The following is an 8,896-nucleotide window of genomic DNA, read 5'->3' as shown; positions in this document are numbered from 1 at the left end:
TTGTAATATCTTTAAAAACCATGAAAAATCAGTCAGTTCAGTTCAGTCACTCAGTCGTGTCCGACTCTTTGCGACCCCATGAATCGCCACACACCAGGCCTCCCTGTCCATCACCAACTCCCGGAGTTCACTCAGACTCACGTCCGTCGAGTCAGTGATGCTATCCAGCCATGTTATCCTCTGTCGTCCCCTTCTCCTCCTGCCCCTAATCCCTCCCAGCATCAGAGTCTTTTCCAATGAGTCAACTCTTAGCATGAGGTGGCCAAAGTACTGACTGGAGCTTCAGCTTTAGCATCGTTCCTTCCAAAGAAATCCCAGGGCTGATCTCCTTCAGAATGGACTGGTTGGATCTTCTTGCAGTCCAAGGGACCTTCAAGAGTCTTCTCCAGCACCACAGTTCAAAAGCATCAATTCTTTGGTGCTCAGCCTTCTTCACAGTCCAACTCTCACATCCATACATGACCACAGGAAAAACCATAGCCTTGACCAAATGGACCTTAGTCAGCAAAGTAATGTCTCTGCTTGTGAATATGCTATCTAGGTTGGTCATAACTTTTCTTCCAAGGAGTAAGTGTCTTTTAATTTCATGGCTGCAGTCACCATCTGCAGTGATTTTGGGGGCCCCCAAAATAAAGTCTGACACTGTTTCTACTGTTTCCCCATCTATTGCCCATGAAGTGATGGGACCAGATGCCATGATCTTCATTTTCTGAATGTTGAGCTTTAAGCCAACTTTTTCGCTCTCCTCTTTCACTTTCATCAAGAGGCTTTTTAGCTCCTTAATTTCAGAAAAGTTGCAGTATTCAGAAGACCTTCACTTTCTTATAAAGACTGTTTTTTGCAAGAGACCAAAAACGTCTCAGTTTAAGCCAAAAAGAGTATTGATTGGCTTTCCTAGTCATCCTACACAGTGGTTCCCAAATGGAATGTTAAACATGACCTCGTTGCCTTTGTAATAACACAGGCTACTGGGCTCCAGACCAGACCTAGGAGTCAGAACTTGTAGCGGGGAGACTGGGTGAACTTTCAGATGCATCTCAGATTGTTTGGGGATTTTGGTAAATACCAGTTGAGAAGGTATGTATGGAACCTAGTTGGTGAAATGATATTACGGATCTGTCTCTTGCTGTGCTTTTTCTGGGTTCTAATCAGATGGAGTTACAAAGATGGTTACAAAGTCTAGATCTATGTCTCAGCCTCACTGCAATGAAAGGAACATCTCTTCCACAATAGTTGTAGCAAAACTCTGGCTGTTTACACATCCTTGAGTCCCTTGAACACACTACCCTGATAGACTTGGAGTTGTTACGTTAGATGAGGTTCATACTGAAGTGGGTAGAGGAATGGTTCCTCAAAGGAAAATTCGGGTGCTACAGCGAGGAGACAGAGTGGACAAATGAACACAGTGGATGCTACCGGGTGTCTACTCTGCTTTTTCAGCGGCAGGTTGGCTTGTGATGGAAATAGCAGTTGCTCTGGTCCCTTGAAGGACAAGTACAGCCAAGCACCTATAAGGGAATTGACTGCAGCACTTCCAAAGGATAAAACCCAAAACTCTGAAATGCAGGTTTTTTCCTTAAAAGAGAAACATGCACACCTGAGTTCTACTAAAAGCTTTAGCAGTGTCTTGTCTGATCCATTAAACATGGTAGTTCCTTTGGTTACCAGGCATTTTGGGGGGTGCTTCAGAAGTGCATAATAATAGGTAATCTGCCTGTTTTTTTCTGAGTACATGGGTTTATTCCCTCAAAACTCCAAAAATTTTGCCCCTGATTGAAGCTCTGTTTCACATGGTATTCCCTAGAGCTCATAGAAATCTTGTCTGTATTCTGAAATTTCTGTTGGTAAATACTGTTTCTGTTCTCTATGGGTCAAATAGTCTGTTTTCAACATCAGTTTCTGAAATTTGTATGTTTTTAAGGTTTAATTCATTTATGACTGTGATACTGTCATTCAGATACAATATTTCAAGGGCTGGATTTAGTCTTGTTTGCATTCATCATTCCAGCCCAGTTAAATCATTTTAAAGGTCAGGTGAGAAATAGAGAAATTCCAAATTCTTCAAATTATCAAGTCAGTGGTAAGTCCACGTGCTCTGCAAGATGGCTCTTGGCTGCATTGCTTCTGCTGCGGTTTACATTTCCCTGCCCAGCACCCTGTCCTGCCATCAGAAGTCCGGTGGGAACTCCAGACCTCCGCCTGTGAGACCTCCCATCCTTCCCCTGACTCCACAGTCAGGGCCTCCCCATGTACCTGACTGAGAACCATTAGGATGAATGGCATGCACCTCATCCCTGAGGTTTTACCAGTCTTAAAGGAGCTCCTTGCTGTGGCTGCTGCTGCTGCTGCTAAGTCACTTCAGTCATGTCCGACTCTGTGTGACCCCACAGATGGCAGCCCACCGGGCTCCCCCATCCCTGGGATTCTCCAGGCAAGAACACTGGAGTGGGTTGCCATTTCCTTCTCCAATGCATGAAAGTGAAAAGTGAAAGGGAAGTTGCTCAGTAGTGTCCGACTCTTCTCGACCTCTGCAGCCTACCAGACTCCTCCATCCATGGGATTTTCCAGGCAAGAGTACTGGAGTGGGTTGCCATTGCCTTCTCTGAAAGGAGCTCCTTAAGTTGGATTTTCTGACACCCTCCCAGGCACACTCAGAGCTTTTCATTGTGTCTTCTGGGACTGATGGACGGTCATGTGTCAGCAGTCCCTCACCTGAGAAATTTCTCTGCTTTCACACACCTAGCCCTTCCCCAGGACAGACACTACTGCCTTTGAATAACACTGTCTCACCTCTTGAGTCTACAGGTGGGGTTGGTGTTTCTTAGCCCTCAGTCTTAGTTTTCAGATCCCTCCCCACTGCAAACACACTCAGCTTTGAATGTCTTTTCATCAGGTATATCCACTCCCTCCTCCCTCTCGTCCTGTAATATCACCTGGGCTCAGACAACTCAGTTTTAGTCCCTGGCTTGCCCACATTTTCCAATGGTACTTTCTTCTGAATCCTGGTTAAAACATCAGTTAAATCTAACCATTTGTCTACTTGCCCATTCTCATACAGATGAATGTGGCTGGAGACAGACACCATTATTTTAGTGCCGCTCCATATCCTCCAAGTCTAGCTCATTTTTTTCCTGGATCTCAGATGTCTTTTATACTTTCTCCCCTTCGTGTCAACCTCCAGCACCAAGTGAACCCTCACCCTAAAGATAACCCTGGTTTTTAGTGCACTGAAAACTCGAGCAGTCATGAGAGCCTCACATCACCCCAGCAACCTATAGCCAGCCGCATCTCAGTACTGGGGAGCTCTCTGCTTCAGGCTGAAGCTAAAGCCACCCACTTGAGCATAATATTTCTATTCAAGGACACTGCTCTCAAGTCACATCTCCTTGTTCTGCATCACTTTTCCTTATTCATGCCTAGAAGCCTGAAAAACTGGTATTGTTTTTTTCATCCTCCTCCCCCCAAAGAAGCTGTCTTGGGCCCTCTGTCCTCAGTAGCTCATTTCTCTTTTCCCCTTTAAAGCAAAAGTCTGCTATTGCCTTCAATGCCCTTCCTCCCCATCCTCTCTCAATCCAGTACTCTTGTCAAGATCCTCCATGATTTCCATGTTGCTTATTGGTTAATTCCTGGCCCTCATCAGGAAACCTACTGGCATATCTGACACTCATGTCCCTTCTCCTTGAAACACTGCCTGGCTTCTGGGATCCCATACCCTGTTGGTTCCTTGCAGCTGACTGTTCCTTCTCAGTCTCTTGCTGGTTCTTCCTGGTCTCCCTGACTTTAAAATGTTGCAGTGCCTCCAGGCTTAAAAGTAGGATCTCTGAGAACTAAGAAAAGAGTTTGTTTCTACTTTTCCTTCATGTGGTAATCCCATTCAGTTTGCTAACTCATTTCTGTGAAAATGCTTCCGACTTACATCTCCAGCCCTGTCTCCTACGATCAACTGTCTCCAAGTGAGTAATACAGTGGTTCTCAGATTCTTTGGTCTTGGAACTGTCTTACCCTCTTAAATCGCTGAGGACCTGGAGGGTTTTTATGTGGATTATATTTATTGATAATAGTGCATTAGAAACTATATTTTGTAAACAATGTGGAAACCCACATTCCATTCACTGTTAGAATGATGATGTCATCATGTCATGAAGTTATGGGAAATACTTTATAAGAGAATAAGAATGAAAAAGGCAAATCACCTCTTAAAGTGTTACTTTAAAATTAGATTCTGTTGACCCCAGCTCTGGTGCTAGTCCAGCCGAGACACTGCCTTGTTAGGGTTCACACAGCCAGAAATGAAATTGACATTGAGATCAGTGCAGCACAAGCTTTATTTAACGGCCAAAGAATCGAGAAGAGAGAACTTAAGTTCACAAATAAATTTTCACCCACCTGGCAAGAGAGATTTGATGTTAAAGAGTAAAGAACATAGAGAGGAGCGAGGCTGATGGTAGGGAGGCATTTGCATTGTTCTTCTAGGGAATGGGATGGGGTTTCCCCCAAATAGGTTGCTACCTTTTTCTGTCCTTTTTTGGTCTGCAACTTCCAATCATGGCTGCGGTCATTTAGTAGCTGATGTAGTAAAATCACTGTAGATGAGACTCTAGGGGTGAGCTGAAGGTCAGCTTCATTGACATCTTGGTTCCAGCTGGTTCTGTGTTTTGTTTTTATATCACTTCTTTTTTTTGTCTCTGGATCCTGTGACTTAAAGAGAGATGTTAGTTCCTGTTCAAGGGAGGGGTTGATGGGTTTTGAGCAAGGATCTGTTGTCAGCTCTGGTAACAGTGGTAGTAAGATAGTTTTGACCAAAGAACCCTGATAGAGTCATAGGGAGCCACAGGGGTCCCCAGAGTACACTTTGAGAACCTTTGGTTGAATAATTTAACATACGTGGAACTGAACTGTGATTTCCTTCAGACCTGCTCCAGTTCAGTTAATTGGAATTCCATTTTTCCATATGGTTCAGAACAAAACCATTGGCCTCCTCCTTGAGTCTTCTCATGTCACAATTTGGGTTCCTCAGTAAATCCTATAGGCTCTGCCTTCAAAATATGAATATTGAAGCCACTGTTCCTATCCTCTGTTTCAACCACTATCTCTGAATTACTAGAGTAGCTTCCTAAACTGGTCTTTGTGCAACAAAGTGATGAAGTCAAACATTTGCCCAAATCTTGCAAATGACTATCTCAGGGAATAGCATTGTGTTATCTTGCTCCTCATAGACTGCCCGGGTGCCCTCATCCTGCCTGAGGACCTTTGCTGGTGCTCCAAACCCAGATTTCCACATGTTCCTTGAGGTCAGCTAAGATGTCACCAGCAGAGGGACCACCTTCTAAATTTTTTTGCATCTCACAAGCCTAGAGACATACCTTTCTTGTTCTCTCCAGCTTTGCTGGTATCAGTAGCATATTATTGTTGTGCTTTTTTTATTCTGTTCCCCCACTAGAGTGCAAATGATTATTGGAATCCCGGAGGGCAGTCATCACTGTCTTGTCCACTGTGGTCTCTCCAGCATCTTTATCAGTGTCTGACACATAACAGGTTCTCAAATATTTATTGAAAGGATAAATCACTAATATAAACCTTAACTTGGGCTTCCGTGGTGCCCCAGTGGTAAAGAATTTGCCTGCCAATGCAGGAGACGGAGTCAGTCCCTAGGTCCAGAAGATCCCCTGGAGAAGGAAATGGCAACCCACTCCAGTATTCTTGCCTGGGAAATCCCACAGACAGAGGAGCCTGGCAGGCTACAGTCCATAGGGTCACAAAAGAGTTAGACACGACTTAATGACTAAACAACTCAGTCAACCAGTCCCTGTATTTATGCATATGAATATCAAAGGACCGCTCTCTGCAGTCATTTTCGGCCCAAGCTGTATGTTCTGGTCATCAGAGGGCTTTGAAAACTAATGGTAGTCCCCCATCTAGTTATCTTGGCTTGGGACCTGGACATAGGGACACTCAGAAATCTTAGCAACAGCTGGAATAAAATTGTACAAGGCAGAAAAGTGGAATCATCTATGTGGGCAACAATGAACCAGGCTCCCTAGAAACCTAGATCCTGAGTCCCAGCCTCTGGGCACACCTCAGCACTAGATGTTCTGCCATCCTTCATGGGTACCTAGAAAAGAAGGCCCTGCCCAGTTCATCCTTGCCCATGCTCCCCACCCACCTGACCTAAGTCCAGTGCAGGGGTTGATTGAGTGTGACTTGAAGGAACCCTTTAGAGGGGGGCCATATGGCCTTAGCTGTGGTGTGGCAGGGCTGCCTCAGCACAGGCAGGCACTTGGCTCCTGGCCCCAGTGATCAGAGATTGCACTGCCCAGGAACCCGCCAGGCCATAAAGGGTTGTTGTTTGCCACAAGACACCTGATATAGGAATTTGCATGCTTTCACCCTATTAGAGGCCAGCCTCTTCCCATCTAACCTCAGGGGCCTGTGAGGTTGGGGCATGGGGCAGTATATATACTTCTGTTCTAGATAACACAAGATTCTTCAGGCACTCTAATCCTGTTCCCTCTTATCTAATTTATATGCCATTGTTTTAAATCAACTTCATTGTAATTTACATGTAAGTGAGTGTCACTTGCTGAGTTTTGACAAATTTATACTCTCCAGTATCTCTGCCACTGTCAAGATTTAGAAAACTGTCTGTTCCCTCTCACAGAAAGTTCCTTCTTGCTTCTTTGCAAACAGTCTTTCCCACCTTGACCCCAAGCAACAATGATCTGCCTTTGACCTACTCTAGAATTTCATGTAAGTGGACTCATATAGTATGTACTCCTTTGTATCTGGCTTCTTTTGCTCAGAGTGCTTCAATAATTAATCCATTTTATTGCCCAACTGATTTGTTTGTTAAGCAGTATTCCATTGTATGATTATATTTCACATTGTCTATTCACCATTGACAGATGGATATTTTGGATGTTTCTTATTTAGGGCTATTTTAAATTCTAAAAAAAAATTCTGTTCAAGCCTCTGTGTGGAAATAGTTTTTACTTATTTTGGGTAAGTACATAGGAGTAGAATTGCTAGATTTACATGCCAAGTGTGTGATTTTATAAGAAGTTGGCAAATGATTTTACCCTATTCTGTTCTCTCCTCCAGTGCCTAAGAATTCCAGTTGCTCCACATCCTCACCTACTTTTGATGATGTCAGCCTTTTCATTCTAGTGGGTGTGTAATGTTATCTCGTTTGTATTATTAATTGCATTTCTTTCCTGGCTAATGATATTGAGCATTTTTGTGTGTGCACATTAGCCATTCTTACAGCTTCTATGAAGTATCTGTTCAAATCATTTGCATATATCTTTTAAATTGGTTGGCCTTATTGAATTGTAAATTTGCTTTAGGTATTCTGGATAAAAATCTTTTGTCATATTCATATGTGCACTATGAATGTTTCCCCTCAGTTTCTGGCTTTCTGTTTTGCTTTCTTAAGTATCAAAGAGAATATGTCTTTAAATTTGATGAAATCCAATTATCAGGGTTTCTTTTCTCTTATACTTTGTGCTTATTGTGTCCTATACATCTTCCCAACCAAATTTCTATTGTGTTTTCTTCTAGAAGTTTTATAGTTTTAACTTTATTTAATTCTATATTTTGAGTTACATTTTTTGTATCATGTAAGATAAGGGTCACTTTTCTCCCTTATTAATCCCCCTTCTTTCTGCAGAATTTTCTGGAAGAGACCATATTTCCCCCATTAAATTGTCCTGGCACCTTTGTTGAAAATGAACTTACTATATATTATGCATTTATGTGTTCCACTGATTTATATGTCTATATTTTACACAAAACAACACTGTTTTGATTACTGTTCAGTTCAGTTCAGTTGCTCAGTCGTGTCTGACTCTTTGTGACCCCATGAATCGCAGCATCCCAGGCCTCCCTGTCCATCACCAACTCCCGGAGTTCACTCAAACTCATGTCCATGAGTCGGTGATGCCATCCAGCCATCTCATCCTCTCTCGTCCCCTTCTCCTCCTGCCCCCAATCCCTCCCAGCATCAGGGTCTTTTCCATTGAGTCAACTCTTCGCATGAGGTGGTCAAAGTATTGGAGTTTCAGCTTTACCATTAGTCCTTCCAATGAACACCCAGGACTGATCTCCTTTAGAATGGACTGGTTGGATCTCCTTGCAGTCCAAGGGACTCTCAAGAGTCTTTTCCAACACCACAGTTTAAAAGCATCAATTCTTCTGTGCTCTAGCATTATCATAAGTCTCAAAATTAGGCAGTGTCACCCTTTTAACTTTGTTCATCTTTTTCAAAATGGTTTTGACTATCTTCAGTCATTTGCATTTCTGTATAACTTTTTAATCAGTGTATCAGTTTCTAGAATAAGCCTGCTGGAACCTTGACCAGTATTTCACAGAATCAGTAGATCTACTTGGAGAGAAATTGGCAGTTTAACAATACTGACTCTTCCAAACCATAAACATATTCTATATCTGTGTTTAGGAGTTTTTTCGTAGTCTCTCAGCAGTGTTTTACAGTTTTAGTATACAAGTCCTGTTTGTGTGCTGTGCTGTCGTTTCAGTCATGTCTGACTTCTTGCCATTCTATGGCCTGGGCCCCACCAGGCTCCTCTATCCAGGGGATTTTCCAGGCAACAATGCTGGAGCAGGTTGCCATGCCCTCCTCCAGGGGATCTTTCTAATGCAGGGATTGAACCCTTGTCTCTTATTTCTCCTGCATTGGCAGGCAGGTTCTTTCCCACTAGCACCACCTGGAAAGCCAAGTCTTATGTGTATTTTGTTAAATTTGCTCCTAAAAATTCCATGTTGTGGTGCTACACAACTAATTCTGTTATTTTATTTCACATATCTATATTTTAATTTCTGTCTAATTGGTCCCTGTTGGGGAAATTTATAGGAAATATGCAGCTTATTGTTGTTTAGTTGC

Source organism: Oryx dammah, unplaced genomic scaffold, assembly GCF_014754425.2.
Source record: "Oryx dammah isolate SB20612 unplaced genomic scaffold, SCBI_Odam_1.1 HiC_scaffold_12, whole genome shotgun sequence".
NCBI lineage: Eukaryota > Metazoa > Chordata > Mammalia > Artiodactyla > Bovidae > Oryx > Oryx dammah.
This window is presented reverse-complemented; position numbering follows the sequence as displayed.